Below are 17,023 nucleotides of genomic sequence, written 5' to 3' on the forward strand. Positions count from 1 at the left end.
ACAGGTAAACAAAAATATGGAAAAATGCCTTAAGAAGTGGGGAACAAAAAGGAAAATTACAAAGACATTTGGTCAGGCTTCCCATTGGAAGATTTGATTTCTGGTGTCAGTTTTATAACCTAAAATCTATATGATTCTGGAGAAGTCAATTAACATTTTTTAAAATTTTGATCCCATAGATTATGCAACTGGAAAAATGCAACATCTGCCTGTGTTACTTTCCAGAAATTTAGTCAAGGTCAACTGAAATAACATATGCAAACATTTTTTAGTTTAAGTTTATAGTTTAAACTATAAAGTGAGGTGAGTGAACTGTAATTTTACTAAATCGAGTCAGAACACAATAAAAAACGGAACATTTGGGACAATGTTGGATAGTGATAAAAGTGGATAACTATTTTGGTTTTGTGTTTAAATCATTTTGGTAAATGGTACTTCCTAAGAATCTATTGAATTTTCATTGATGGAATAGAGCAGCCTAAGATAGCAGATATCAAAAAGAATTCATGTATTAGGGTAGATCAAATACACACATATGAAATAACTTTAAGCTTCAAAGACAATGAAAAGGTTTTGAGAATGTGGTAATAGATGCAAATTATGGAAGAATTCAGTCTGAGTCCTGATAAATCAGAAAAGACATCAGAGGTCAGGTTTATCTTGGGCTGGACATTAAATAGTTTGTAGAACACAGATTTTGCAAAAAGAGAGAGACAGGGAGGGAGGATATGGGGAGACAGAAATGTATAAATAAGGCAGAAGAAAACAACCAAGACCTGGTTTATGAATAGCAAGGAAAATAAACTAGCTGAAACTGATTAAAAAGAATGAAGATTGAATTAGTCAGAAAGTCCCCACAAACCAGTTTGTAAGATTTTGGAATGAATTTCACTCCTGCAAAGCATAGTTTTTTCAGTGCCCTCTGATCAAAAAAAGGTGAAAAACAAACAAAATCCCAAAAGATAGAAACAAGCAATGAAAAAATACACAAGATTTCACATCATTGGTATCTATTTCGTGATCCAGTTGAAGAATAGATTGAAGCCAGAATGAAATGGTGATTTTCCAAGTTTCAATGTAATCTTTAGTTTCAGATTATTTCCAAATACATACACATGTGGGTGTCCTATGAAATCCGGTGATTGTAGAGGGCATGCATAATGTCAGCTATCCTCCACATGGTTCCAATAAGACCCTTTAGCAGCCCTGACAGTTGCCTGGCATCAATCACAATTACAAACTTGCTTCTGGTGACTATTCATCTTCCCCATTCCTGGTGCATATGGAGTTAAGGATTAAAATAAATCTTCGCTATTTCTAGTAATATTTTAGAGATGGCTTAACTCTCATCAGCAACAGGGGTTTGTATTTGAGTAACTGTGCAGCCAGGCAGGAAGACAGAATGAGGGAGAGCCTGCACCACAGAGAAAGTGAGCTGGACTGAACCTGCTGTGCCTGTGTTGGGCACTGTGGGGAAATTCTTTTTTTCTCTAAGTCTCAGTTTCCACTGTTGAAAACCAAGAGGTTCAAATGTCTCTCAGAAGTTATTTGCTAATATAAAATAAAATATCTTTAAGTTTATTTTTTTAATGAGAGAGAGAGAGAATGAACAGAGGGGGAGGGGCAGAGAGAGGGAGAGACAGAATCCCCAGCAGGCTCCAATCTGTCAGGGCAGAGCTTGACAAGGGGCTCACAACTGTGAGATCATGACCTGAGCCAAGAGCAAACGTTGGACGCTTAACTGACTGAGCCATGCAGGCCCCACTACAAAATAAAATACTATTAACATTTTGTAAAGTGCTTAGCATAATGTCTGGTACATAGAAAATATGCAAAATGTGATGACTAATTATTGACTACTAGACCCCAAGATTAACCTCGTGTTTCCCTAAAGCAGTCATATGATGAGTTGGGAACAGAAAGTAGTCAATCCCTTTTTATCCTGAGAGGAACCATAAGGTTATGGGGCTTAGAACTCATATTCAGACGTGTAAATTAGGTTACAAGCTCTTCGCAGTCAGGGGCAAAGTCTTATTTGATTTCTTCATCCCTAGCGCCTAGCAAAGTGCCTAGTAAATAGTAGATGCAATAAATGTTTGATGAATGCAGCTATTAAAAGGGAAAAGGAAGAGCCAAAACACGCTTTCTGACCATCAGTTGTAGCAAGTGGGAATAGACCAATTTAGATAACTTTAGTTGTTAAATGAGAAGTAAGTCTTAAGGGCTTGACATAGCTGGGTTTGAATTGAGCTGTGATACTCTTCAGTCCATCGGGGAACTGCAATAATCATGCTGGGCTGACAAGCTCTCAGAACACTTCTACCAAAAGTAGCTGTTTTGTATCATGCCTAATTGCTATTGTTTTCCTGCAAGGGTCTTTTCTGGTATATTGTACAACGATATATTTTATAAAAGTATAATCATTCCTTTCCTAAATGCATCTAACAAGAAAAATGCACAATTTTTCATCATAGAAGCATTAACATATTAGGATCCCTTATATACAATGTTGCCTAGACAAACAAATATATTAAATTTTTAAAAATTGTTTAAAGAGAGGAACATTAAAACTCCTGTTTTAAAATGCAAATGTTTTCATTAGAATACGGGGGACTGGAAAGAAACTAAAGCAAGTCTGATCAAATTACTGCGCTTCCGATAAGTGTTTCTGCCTAAAGGAAATATTAAATCTTTAATAAAAAATGTGTGAGGTCAAAAGAATTTTCATAATAATACCAGGACATTATTTGCCTTTTCCATGGTGCTGACATTTACACTGATGGTGTGAATGCAATGATGGTTAAAACTACTGACATCACATCACAAATAAAATCAACACAATATTAAATGTCCCCAGTGAAGTACTGAAATTATAATTTTACAAATTCTGGATCCTAAGTACACATCTTTACTTTTTTAATACTAGATGTGACAAAAATGTGTCAATACAGAATGCATTTTTTGTATATACTGAAATATGATACACACATATTCTTAATATATGTCTGCACTCAGTATCTTCATATTTTGTTGAGAATTGTTGCATCTACATTGAATAAGTAGTACTGATCTGTATTTTACTTTATTTTTTCTTAATTTTTTTGGTTTGCATTTTTGGGGTTCTTTTATGAGGATACTGATTATATTCCCATTCTGTTTATAATAATTTATAATTTAAATTCGGAAATAAAGTTATTTTCCTTCTAGGACTGCATCTTGGGCTGAGAAAGTATGTGTGAGACTACTTCTGACTTCATCACTAAATCCCAGATATGCAAAACTACTTTTGCAGTATCCTGAGAAAGTCTCATATTAGCTTATCAGGAGTTGTCTGTGAACTCACTTGTGGGAGCTCATAGAGCCTGGCTGGCTAAGATTTAAATAAGGAATGTTTGCAGCCTGGAAAACGACTGGTTTAGAAGCAGCAAAGCAGAGCAGGAAAACCGGGTCTCCTTTGAAATATGAAGCGTGAAGGCAGCCTGACCTTGCCTGTGGATCAACATGTTTTCCCATTCTGTAAACGCTTAATCTAAAGTAGTACAACTCCCTTCCTATGACGCATACACTGTCTCTGTGACGTATGCCTGCATGTCACTGCCCTGATTGTACTGTTACCCTGATAATTTGAGTACCTTTGTTCCTGCTTTTGAAACTGCACGTCCCTTTCCCGTACACTGCTTGAAATGTACTGATAATATTCTCAATAAGAACTGGAGAAAAGCCTTGCTGGGGGCCATTGCGACTAGAACGCTTGGCCTCCTCGTTCTCTCCTTTCTCTGATTCAGAAGTCTGGAGTAATGGGTCATCTGCTGCCCCAGGTTTTGCTGGTCAAACCCAGCACTCGCTGATGCTCCCTCCTTTTGTTCTTCGTTTGTTTGTTTACCATTTTGTATTTGTTTCATTTGGGTGATTTCTATTGCTCTCACTAAGATTTATTTTTCTTCAGTATATAATCTACTAACTCCTGTATTAGTTTTATAGGCTGCTGTAATGATTTACCACAAACCAAGTGGTTTAAAACAGCAGACTTCTATTCTGTCACAGTTCACAGTCCTGTTGGCCAGGATCCAAAATCAAGGTGTCAGCAGAGTCACACTGCCCCTGGAGGCGCTACAGAAGAATTAATTATTCCTTTCCTCTTTCAGTTTCTGGCAGCTATGGGCATTCTTTGGCTTGTTCTTCAGCACCTTCTCCCCTGCATGTCTCTTAAAAGGACACTTGTCATGGATTTAGTACAACCTAGATGATACAGATGACTGCCTCATCTCAAGATCCTTGATTATATCTGCAAACATGGATTTGATATTACCTTATTTTTACAAATACACTCCCAGGATTAGGATGTGGCCATATCATTTTGAGAGCCACCACTTAGCCCACTACCACTCCAATCAGTCTATTTATCATCTGTAGAAATGTAATGGTTCTTTCATTGTAATCTCTGTATTCTCATTTAATATATTTCTTTTCCTTTTTGTGTATTGTGAAACCTTGGTTTGCAAGCATAATTCGTTCTGGAAACATGCTTGTAATCCAAAGCGCTTGCATATCAAAGCAAATTTCAAGAACCACTGGTCGTTGTGATCATGACGTTCGGCATCAAGTACTACTGGTATTGCCGGAGAAGTCTTGTTTATGAATTAAAATTTATTAGAAATGTTTTCTTGTCTTGCAGAACACTTGCAGAACAAGTTACTTGCAATCCAAGGTTTTACTGTATAAGGAACAGAATTATAATACTTTTCAATTTTGTTTTCCCAATAATTGTATCATTTATGTCATTTCTGTGTCTTTGATTTTTTTTAAACATCATTGTGAGTCACATTTTTCTGTTTCTTTGCGTGTGTGTGTGTGTGTGTGTGTGTGTGTTTATTGAATAGCAGTTATTTTCAATTTTAGCTTTTTGAGTACCAGACATATAGTATCCTATAAATACTCCAGAGCTTTGTTTTGGGATAAGATTATATTATTTAAATTTAATCTGGTAATGTTAGACTTACTTTTAATTCCTGTTTGTCTAGGAACATTTTGTTTCCTAATGAGGCAATATCTTTCTGAGTATTCTATCTGATGCTCTGTGAATTAGGAGAGTCTCTACTCTGGCTTTTAGAAACATGAACTATTCCTGATCCTGCATGATCCATAGTCCCTCTTGAGTCTCCCTGGTTGTTAGGGACTGAAGTGTGTCCCTCAAAATTCACATATTGAATCCCTAACCCACAATGTGACTGTTTTTGGAGGCAGAGCCTTTAAATAGGTAATTAATGTTAAATGAACTCATAAAGGTGGAGCTCTAACCCAATATAGGTGGTGTCCTTCTAAGAAGAGGAAGGGACGCCAGGAATATGTGTGCACAGAGAGAAGGCCGTGGGAGGACACTACAGCAAGGAAACTGTCTGCAAACCAAGGGAAGAGGCCTCCGGAGAAAAAAAACTAGAGGATTCCCAGCCTCTATGACTGCCGTAAAATAAATTTATGTTGTCTAATCCATCCATTCTGAGGTATTTTGTTATGGCAGCCTTAGTAGATTAATACATTGGCTGTGGACAGTTTCCTCTTAAGGAGAACGAACCCCTGCAGATCTGGGCAGCTCTAGGCCTGTGCACCTCTCTCCTCTCTGAGGCTTGTCTCTGTGAACTCTCACTGCCTCAAACTCCCTGGGCCTCCAGCTCTGTTCTTTGGGAGGAAGACTCAATAGTGTACAAATGTTAACTTGCCTTAATTCAACTGACAAATCCAATGCATTTTCAAGTCTAATTAAAAAAAATTATTCTCATAAATAGACAAAGCTATTTTAAAGTGCATAATCTTAGATTACGTAAGAAGGGCCATAAAAGCTTGTTACTGTTAAACCCCTGCACTTCAAAGCTCTATGCAGTCCTCTCTTGATACTTGTCACCATGAAATTTATCTTTTTCCAGCTGAATATTATATTTTCATTATACCTTGCTATGTATTTTTTAACCATTAATTTTAAAATTTTATGCCATTTTTCCTGGTGAAAAATTTACATGTGATCAGCCTTCCACACAAATTAGCACTAATGGCAATCTATATATATCGATATATAGATAATGTATAAATATAGATAGATAGATATAGCCACTACCACCAGCTATTGATTTGGCAAATCTATGCAATATCTACTGATGCTCCACAATTACACGTGAAGATTTAACTCACATTTTTCTATCTCCTCCAAATACCTCGTAACTATATTATTATATTATTTGAGTGTTTTCATTAGGTGATGCTTTATCCATAAATAATAATAATGTTATATATAATTGTTTAAGATCAAAATAAGAGAAAAATAATTTTTAAAATCCTGAAATTAATCTTGGGACTATCAACTATTGTTTCTTATTGCATAATTATTGTCATTGATATTATCTACTAATGTTTATGGGAGTGTGGCATTATACATACTCTGTGTGGCAGATGTGAACTTTTTTGCTGTCAGACACTTCCTATGACCTATTATGTGTTCTGCTTAACATCACAGTGGGGATGACTCTCACAAGCTATGTTTCCCAGTGTGTTTCCTGGTAGCCCGTGCCGACTCATTTCTGCCTGGGTTTGTTCAATGTGAAGTGCTGGTATGACGTTACAACATTGAAAGGATCAGAGAAGCTTGTTACTTTCTCTTCTTTATATCTAGCAGATTCTTGTCATCACTGTCTCTTTTCTGTTACTAACAGATCTCCAACCAGATCTTTGTAATTACAGCATTTGCCTGTTGGATCTGTTCCTCTGACCTCCAGCAATATCACTTCCATCCCTAGGAAACCAATTATCTACATTAAATACACATTATTTTAAATACTTAGGATAGTTTATTTCATCCAGGATATATTGACACTAAAATAATTTATGTTGAAAAATCCTCATTAGAATATGAATTTTCCACATTTCCCCCTGAGGAAATGGGTACATTTAAATTGATAAACTAGGAAAACAGAAAGCCCCCTAGAGCTTTGTACCTCAAGAAGAATAGGAAAATGGGTGACATTAACTGGTTCAATAATGTGAAATATTAAGGAAGAGTACAACAGTCAGCTATTATTGATCTCAATACAGATTTGAATAAGAAAAAGACACTCAAAGTGTTTCAGAATAAGCAAACAGCTACTGGCAAAATAAACCAATTTAGAAAGAATTGTAACTGAAAACCAGAATGCCCAATAAGGTAGAGCTTTTATATTGTGTACAGATACATACCCAGAAAAGCCCCCTCTTATGGAAGTTGGAGAAATCTGTTACAAAGGTATGGCAAAACATCCAAAGATATGGTAAAAAATACCAGTTAATAACTGGCATATAGCAAATTTAGGTGTTTACATTAACAGATCAACTCAGGGGCATACAATTGTAATGTTTTCAGTGATTGTGAGAACATAAAGTCCAATTTGTTCACTTCATTAAAAAATTAATTAAATAAAAATTTTAAAATGTTAAGTGATCTGAAATCTGCCTTATAATGTGTAAATTCAGTCTAGAGATCACATATTTGTCTTAGTCCTTTGTTTATTCAACTATTTGTCTATTTCCAAAAGGGTTAAGAACAAGGTGGTTTTAATTGGCACATTGTAAAGGTTTTGTGTATATTGAATATATACTTGAAAAACATAGTGGCTATATATTTATTTAATTTATAGTTATAAAATAGTATAACGAAAAAGTCATTTCATCACAAACACTGTGACTTAGTAAAATTTCTTGTCTCAATTCTCCTTACATATAAGATAGAATTTGTGGTTGAAACTGTAATTGCTGAAAACTGTAGTTTGTGAAAACATAATTAGCCCCATGCTGTAGTACCTGGGTGGCTCAGTCAGTTAAGCTTCTGACTCTTGATTTCAGCTCAAGTTATGATCTCATGGTTCCTGAGATGGAGCCTCGCATCAGGCTCTGGCCTCTGTACTGACAGCATGGAGCCTGCTTAGGATTCTCTATCTCCTGCTCTCTCGCTCTCTCTCTCAAAACAAAGATTAAAAAAAAAAAAAGTAAACCCATGATTATTGAATGGTGTTAAATGACAATGGTAGACCATTCTGGTTTACTTGTAGAGTGAGCTAACTAAGACGGGTTAAGAAAGGGAGGTCAGGCACATTCTTTCACTTCTAGTGGTATTAATGGCTTTCTCTTCTGTGACAAGAATGGTTGCCACTTCCCATGCCCTTCAAATTCTCTAAGTTCTGGGCATCTGGACTTTTTGTCTTAACAACTCCTAGAAATACCTAAACACTTAGTGCCCAAGAATCATAATCTTATGGTAGACAAGGGGGCTCTCTTGCCTACCCTGTAAGAAGGGAGAACACTGGTATGGAGAGAGATTCTTTTCCATTGAATGGATGCCTCTTTGGGATGAAAAATGGATTGGAAGACCTCTGCCTTCTATTACCCTTGACCCAAGAGTTTTTCCAATAAAGTCTACTTCTCAAAACAAACTGATATTCAGGAAGTCATCTGACCTTACTTCCATGGACTTGATTTGAGGAATAATACAAAATAACTTTATAGTAGAGGTATTGTGTAAATATATCATTACATAAATGGAATTCTGGGGTTTTGTAATGAGAGCAGTTGGGAATCAGTGCAGGTTGTAGGAGGGACATTTAAGGAATTCTGATATGCTAATGTGTTGAGTTGCTGGCTCAATGGTGGTCAATATTGTGCAACTGGGAATTGATGGAAAAGAATCTGTCAATTATTGAGTAGTAAATACAGTCTCAACCTTACAGGAGAGTCAAAAGGGCATTAGAAAAATAGAGAAAGACCTAAAGTTCAAGGAAAACTAGATCCTTTTGGCAAGTTAGTAAGGAACTTAATATTTATATTGGAAATAGGACACAGGGGTGGAATTGATCATAGGTGAAGCAAATGGATAATAACAATAGGATAAAGAGCAAGACTGTCCTAAAGCTGAGTCACTGGGTGTTTTAACCTAAATTGTTTACTGTATCTCCCACTAATATCACAGCTTCCCTAGTCTTTGCAACATGCCTATACTTATACAGGTACTAAGGGATATTTGAATAATTAGTGTGGTTAGATTTCAGAGTCAGGAATTTAGTATGTCATTGTGAAGGATTTTAAAGGTTTTAAATTAAACTGATGCAATTTTTTCCCCAAACCATGGCCCAAAACTACCTGTGCCAGAATCACCTGGGAAGTGGTTACAATATCTATTACTGTGCCTTCCAAACCCTTTAAATGAAGAAGAATTCTTGGAGTGGGTATTAGAAGTCTCAATTTCTGGCAGTCCTCTCAGGTGACTCTTATATATAAATAAAATTGGAGACTCTTAGACCTAAGAAGATGTTATTAATTGGATAGTTGACTAAACAGAGGGTATGTTTCTAAAGAAAGGTATGAGATATCAATCATAGATATCTTTAAACATAGGATTTAAAAAATCTGCTGCAAGTAGATAAGCATAACTGTGCCGGGAGGTGACCTTCAGTTCTGAGATTCTATACATTTTTTTCTTCTAAAACAGGATTAATCACCTCTCACTGAGTGGGTGTTAGTTCTAAGTATTTCAATTATTTTCCCCTTCCACATAATTTTGTTTATGAGTCATCAAAGCTAAACAGCTTTAAAAACAAATTTCACTCGTTCTAATAAATGATCCTCATGTATGTACAATATCCTTGTTTTGAACCCAAGCTGCAATTCATTTATAAAACCATAATTAATACATGAAGGTGTCTGATTATTTGATAAAAGCACAAATAGGTCCCAGTATGGCTATAAGACTATCTTCCTGATTTGTGGATTTGTGGATTTTATCTGTTGACCACATTACCTGATATACTTCTTGTTAACTGTGTATATTTCAAAAGGACTGTGTACTCAGAGCTTCAGACCTTGAGATTCATGGACCTCTCTGTGGCCTTCTGGTACACCCAATTGGCTTGTCTACATAAAAATAACTTTAACATGAACCATAAGAGAATTTTTGTGGAACAAGAAAAGTTAAGAATGGGTAAAAATAGGAAAAATGTATACCAGTTATGGCAGAAAATTACTAATTCTACGCTTATTTTTCATATATATATATATATTTTTTTTTCCAAACCATGTATCTTTCACATCTACTGACAAGAATAATAAAAAACAAGTGTCCCTCTTCCAAGGGGAAAATTTTACAATTAATACCCAGTTTACTTTAGTACAAGGATACTGAGCAGGACACCTATGGCTGTTTCCTGTTTCAATGATGATATGATCTACTCTGTATTCAGATGAGATTAAACCAACTCATGTTCTTGGTTCAGAGTCAAAAGCTGTTGAGGAGGAAAATTTATTGTAATGCAATATCCTTCAGGAAAAATAGAAAAAAAAATTGGAGTGTGACTAAAGGCACAAATGCTTTTATGAAGACTGTAAATTCTTAAATTTTTACATTAAAAATTAGGAAGTTGTATTCACATTTTGCATTAGTTCTTCGAGAAGAAACAATAAGTTATAATTTTAAATGAGGAGCTTTGCAAAATACTTTCATTAATATTCTCTAGTAACTCTGATCCTTAGATAATGATAAAAGAATTGGCCATCACTAGAAATGAGACAGACTGGCAAGTAGAGAATAGTCTCATATCAAAATATCTTCTCATATTTTGCTGAAATAAGACATTTTTATTCATTAGTTGGAAGGTCCCTCTTTTGAAGCGCACAATGTATTGTTTGCTGATTTGGATTTGACAGTACCTTGGTCAGTTACTGAAGATATTCAATTTCATTCCAAATCAATGTAACATACAATTTTAAGCATTTCCTTTTCTGTCAGTGGATTTTAGGAATGTAATCTCTTATGTGGATGTATTCAGAATTTTTGTAAGTATTCTGGAAGAAGCTTCAATTTTGATATGTGTGATAGATTGAATTTCTGGCCATCCATGTTCTACTACATAAATTGATATATATTTCCTTTGTGTTCACTTTGGGTTTTACATTTGATGTTTTCTTAATTGGGTTTGGGACTCTTTTCTCCATTTTACAATCACACACATATACATACACACACAACTGTATATATTTGTTTTATTCCTAGACTCAAAATTTTTGATTTATGTTTCCTTACAGTTTTAAAATTTTTGCCCGTACCAGAAGTTTTTGTCTGACTTTTCATTATATAGTCGACATAGAAAATATGCTTTAATACTAAGATAGGTTGAACAAAATAGTGTTGTTTCGGAGGAACAATTAGATAATGAATCAGGTATAAATAATGTAAAATTTAATGTTAGATGTAACACATATGATTTTTAGATATACTTTATGCTTAGAAAAATATTTAGCTAGATTTTGGCATAAGCGTAATGCTATCTATAAATTTGGAGAAGCATATGATATAGATAAACTAAGGTTACAGCCACTGTGAAACTCTATTAATTCTGTGACTTTAGGCCATGAGCATTCTCACATAGCACTTTATTCAACCGTGACATAGGGATTAACATAATAATATCTATTCTCTAGATTTGTTCTAAGAAATAATCCATACTATATGAAAAGTGTTCTAGAGCAGTTTCTGATTTATAATAAATGCCCATGTGTTAGCTGTTATTTTCATTTTTATTTTTTATTATGTGATTAAAATACAGTGTTGTGGGTTGAATTATGTACACCGAAAACATATGTTGAAGTCCTAATTCCCAAATAGGGTCTTTGCAGATGTAATCACTTAAAGATGAGTTCACATTGAATTAGGGTTGATACAAATCCAATACAACTGATGTCCTTATAAAAAGAGAGGAGGACACACAGAGACAAAGGGGTAGAATATCATGTAATGACAGAGGCAAAGATTGGAGTGATTTGTTTCTACATACCAAAGAACAGCAAGTTTTGCTGGTAATTGCCAGAAGCTAGGAGAGAGGCATGGGACAGATTCTCCCAGAAGAAGCCAAACCTCTTGACACCTTGCTTTCAAATCTTTCCCCTCCAGAACTGCGAGAAAATAAATTTGTTTCAAGCCATCTAGTTTGCAGTACTTTGTTATGACAGCCCTAGGGAGCTAACAAACATTTGAATTATAGCCATATGTGCAGTTACAATTGAATGAATAGTGTAAGTAAAGCTCAATAAGCAGAATCTAAGGGCAAGTCACGTGTTGAAAACACACCAAGAAAAGGCAGTAGTAGATCCATCCACCACACCTATTGGGCAATAATGGACACAGAATTGGAGAGATGACAACCAAGAAAATGAATCAGGTAGTCAGGTGTCAAGGGAGGGCAAACATGAAGTGGACCATTAAGACAGGTGGGTAAGCAAAAGGGAAGGAAAAGATGCATGCTAACCAAAAAAGCACAACACAGGGTAGTAGTAGTAGTAGTAGGGTGGATCCAATAATACGACTGTGGACTATATTACAGCTAATTATTCTGCTTTGAAAATGTTAGCAAAAAAGTATAACTTGAAATTGAATTGTCATATACTGATCTAGAGTTCACAAGTCATTGCTTTATAAATCATTTCTCTAGTTCAGTAATGGCCTTAGAATTTGAAAAGGACAAGTGAGCTTAGGGATAGGTATAAAAACGTGGCCTAGGGTAAAAATGATGCAGGGAAGGTAATTTTGTGGCAACTTGGATAACTGTTTTCTAATGTCATTAATTATCTCTTCAGGGTTTTAGGTATCATTACCACAGTCCTTTTAAGTATTATTTAAATTCTAAATTTTGAATAATTATATATATTTTTAACTCTCCTTATCTGTCTAAAATTGTGCTTTAAGTGTTTTGTGGACTCACTCTTATTCCATAAGCCTGGTATTTTCATTCAAATAAACTGAAGGAAGTCATATAAAGATTTGTCTAAATATAACTAGAAATTAGGAAGTGTTCGACAATGGTAATAATTGCAAGCTCTCTTGAACCAAGAAGGTACGTAAAATTGGGGTTTGTTTAAAGTCAAATCTTGGTTATATTTCTCTTTTTCTATCATCATGTTAACATTTTCAGGTTCATTACCTAAGTCATTCTATTTATTAGTTTCAATGAGTAATCTCTGTCTTTTAACTTTAGCTGAGACTAGAAATTATAGGTATCACCACAGCCACAGAATAAACATGTTTAATTTCATTTTTATTTTTTCTCTATGTGAACACACTCATTTCACTTCATGTTAATTTTTGCTGTTTGGAAAACTTAAGAAAATTTTCAGAAAAAACTCTATTCAACATGCCCTATAAATGTCCTTCAATATCATATAGATCCCACCAAACTCTCTGTCTCTCTCTCTCTCTGTCTCTCTCTCACACACACATACACAAACACATAGGGACATACACATATCTTTAGCAATCATATAGATCCCAGTTATGCAAATAATGTGATATATGAGTTTTATGATAATAAGTAAATAAATAAATAAATCTCATCATTTAAAGAAATCAGCTAATTCATAATCTGTTCTCAAAATCTTAACCATAGTAAATGATGAGGTGGGAAATGTGCTTGAATAAAAAAGCTAATTAAAATTAATTAAATATTAAGACAATTTTGACTTATGAATTAATTTTACATTTAGGCCCATGAGAGTTTTTAGCATAGATGGAAAAATTAAACAATAATTTATTTAGGTTGTACAAACATGAGCAGATTTCAGTTTCTTAATGATAAATCAAGAAGTCATTCTCTAGATTTTAAGTTCTTATTTCACAATGTAAGCAATTCTTTAGACCTTAACTTTGTGAATTTGTAGATTTTCATTGTATTTTTATGATGTCAAAATAATTGGTGAAATATTGCATTTAAAAAGAAGCTAGACTTGTTATAGAGTCAGTTCTAATTATTATCTGGAACTTATTATGAAAGAGATATTCATACTGTTTCTCCCTGAACTTTTCACATTATTAGCAATCTTTCATAAAAGTAAACATATCAATCAAATAAATTTAGATATGTTCTCTACACCTGTTCTTGTAAAACCTGAGATTTGTATTCAGGATATAGTCTTCTTTAATAATCGGCTCTTAGTAAAGAACTCCCACGGTTATTCGTTTTTCATGGAGATTAGAGTCATCCTCCCATAAAAAGAGAGGGTATTCAAGAAAAGCATATTTTCATGAGTACTAGGATTCATTACAGGTGGCTGTGGATAGGGATGATGAGTAACTGCCAAATAAGCAGAAAATGAAACCATTTTTCCCCAACTCTAGACATTTTCCCTACTCCACACAGATTTCTTCAAGCAAATCAGTACATATGACATAGATTAGGCACTTGAAAAAACACTTCTCAGCAGAACCAACTACATAACTTGCAGGGTCAGGTGCTGCAAGAAAATGTAGGGATTTTGTTTAACAATTATTAAGAATTTCAAGATGCTAATAATGGAACACTAAACCATGTGTGGGGCCACATGGTGCTACACAGGTCACATACCTATGAAGCCAGCAGTACTGTTTTGGAGGTTTTTTAAGGGCTGTGTTTGATCAGACGCATCAAATGGCCACCAGAGTATCTCCAGTCTTTCATATGGTTATCCTATTTTCACTCTCCTGCCCATAAGAACAGAAAAAGCATTTTACTGTCCTCTATTTTCTAATCCTGTTAATGTCAGTACGATACCCTCCTTTCAGCCTCCATTTTCCAACAAGACAAGTTGGAGAAGAAATCTCAACCAACCCACTTATTTACAACAACTTGCTCAATAAGTTATTCCATTGCTAAGGTTGAATCTTAAAAAGCAGAAATGGTTGATATTTAATTAGGGCTGTATGTGTGCTGGGTCCTGTGCAGTAGCTTTACAGGTATTAGCTCATTGAATCTTCAAAACAAATATGAATTATTTTATCTTCAATTTAAAGATGGTGAAACAGGTGAAGAAGCTGAGAAGTATGTTTCTGATTATCTATCTAGTAAGCGGTAGAATCTCGATGCAAATCAAGTCATAATGCATCCAAAATCTGCACTTTGAACTATGAGGTTATTTTATATTGATACATAATATAATTTTCTTCATGTTGTTTTATTAACTATTTTATTGCCGTGTGATATATATGTAGAAAGAAGTCTGCATATCATAAATGGACATCTTGAATTACCACAAATTACTATGAGTCCATCATTCAGTTTTCTCCTTTAGAAGTTCATTACTGTTCCCAATTCTAGCACCATAAACATATCCTTTTACTTAAATTTATATAAATGGAACCAGTTAGATCTATATATTTGGGAGTCTTTTATCATTATGTTTGTGAGATTCATCCACGGTGCTGGTGTAGCAGTGGTTAAATCATTTTGATTGCCGAACATTCTACCATTCAACACTAAACTTATTTATTTAATTGCTGTTAGAGATCAAGGTTTTTTCAGGTTGTTTTTCTATTATGGGTAATTCTGCTATGAATGTCCTTGGACAGTTGTTTTGTTGCTCTGGGAGTAAAACTGTTGAGTGACAGGTTATGCATAAGTTAATTTTAGTATAAACTGTTAAAATGATTTCCAAAGATTTAAAAGCATTTCACACTCCCATTAGCAATCTTTAAACTTAACTATTTTTTAATGTTTACTTCTTTATTCTTCTTTTTGTTTTTTTTTTTTTTTTTTTTTTTTTTGAGATAGAGAGAGAGAGCAAGCATGAGCAGGGGAGGAGTAGAGAGAGAGAGCAAGAGAGAGAGAGAGAGAGATTGAGAATCACAATCAGGCTCCAGGTTATCAGCGCGGACCTTTACAATCTCATGACCCTGAGATCATGACCTGATCTGAAGTCAGGAGTCAGATGTTTAATCGACTGAGTCACCGAGGCACCCCTAAATTCAACTATTTTTGTAGGTAAGTAGTAATATTTCTCAGTTTTTATTTTGCATTCTCCTGATGAATAATGAGTTCAAGTATATTTTCAAGTGTTTATTGACCAATTGGATAGCATTTGTGGTGTGCTTGTTCATGTTTTTTGTACTTGTTTTATTGTTGCTATCTGCCTTATTTTTATTTATATGTAAAGCCTCTTTATGCATTATAAATATAATATGTATATTAGTTATAAATTTTGTAAGTATCCTCCCTCACTTGGTGGTATGCCAATCATTTTCTAAATATTTCTTATTGATAAACTTCATAAGGTAAGATATATTAAGTCATAACTTATATAACCTACAGTTGAATTGATACTAGGCAGCCATAATATCAATTTCTTGAATATTACATATGTTTTCTACAGAAATTCCTCCCAATAACTTCTATCCCACTTACTTTAACCATATCCTGAATCAAACATCTTATTATTTCTGAATATTTATTTGTTTCTTTTGTAATCAGACAATGATTAACAATCAAGAAGCTACCATAAATTCATCTACATACTAATGTGGAAAAGGGGATAATTCAGGAAATAAAATTTATTGCATATCTCACTGAACAACTCCTATTCCATACGAGAAGACAAGAGAACTTTAAGTCAAATAGAGGTGAACAAAACAAGGGTGTTCATTATATAAAACAATTGTAAATTTTTTTATCCCGTTAAAATTCAATTCAACTCATAAGCATACAGTAAGCATCCATTTCATGTCATGCTATACGATGGATGTGTGATAATTGCAATTTACAAAAAGGTCTGTGTGTTTGCTAAGCAAGGATCTATTCATCAGCAGTTCAACTGACATGGGAAAAAAGATTTTAAGTGATCCAAGATTTCACTGAGGGAGTGAAAGTGGACTTGGAGTCAGCTAATGAAAAAGAATGTAGATTTCTACAGGCAGCACAAGGTGATTTCTAGTTAACACATGAATGTAGCAGATTTGAAAATTGAATTAGTAAGTTTTCGTGCAACACTGGAAAATGGGAGGCATTAGGATTTTATAAAGGCTCTCTTACAGTAGATTTGAAAACTGGCAATAAAGATTTTAAGGCTGTGGTAAGGTATTTTTGTCATCTCACGAGATAAAATTTCATACTAAAATGACTGCTTTCCTGGAATGTCTCAGGCACACATTGATTCAAAATCAAAACTGTCATAGATATGCTCATTGCTAAAATCAGTTCATTCTTAAGAATTCTTCTGT

The sequence above is a fragment of the Panthera onca genome, chromosome A1 (genome assembly GCF_046562875.1).
Source record: "Panthera onca isolate mPanOnc1 chromosome A1, mPanOnc1 haplotype 2, whole genome shotgun sequence".
Classification (NCBI taxonomy): Eukaryota; Metazoa; Chordata; class Mammalia; order Carnivora; family Felidae; genus Panthera; species Panthera onca.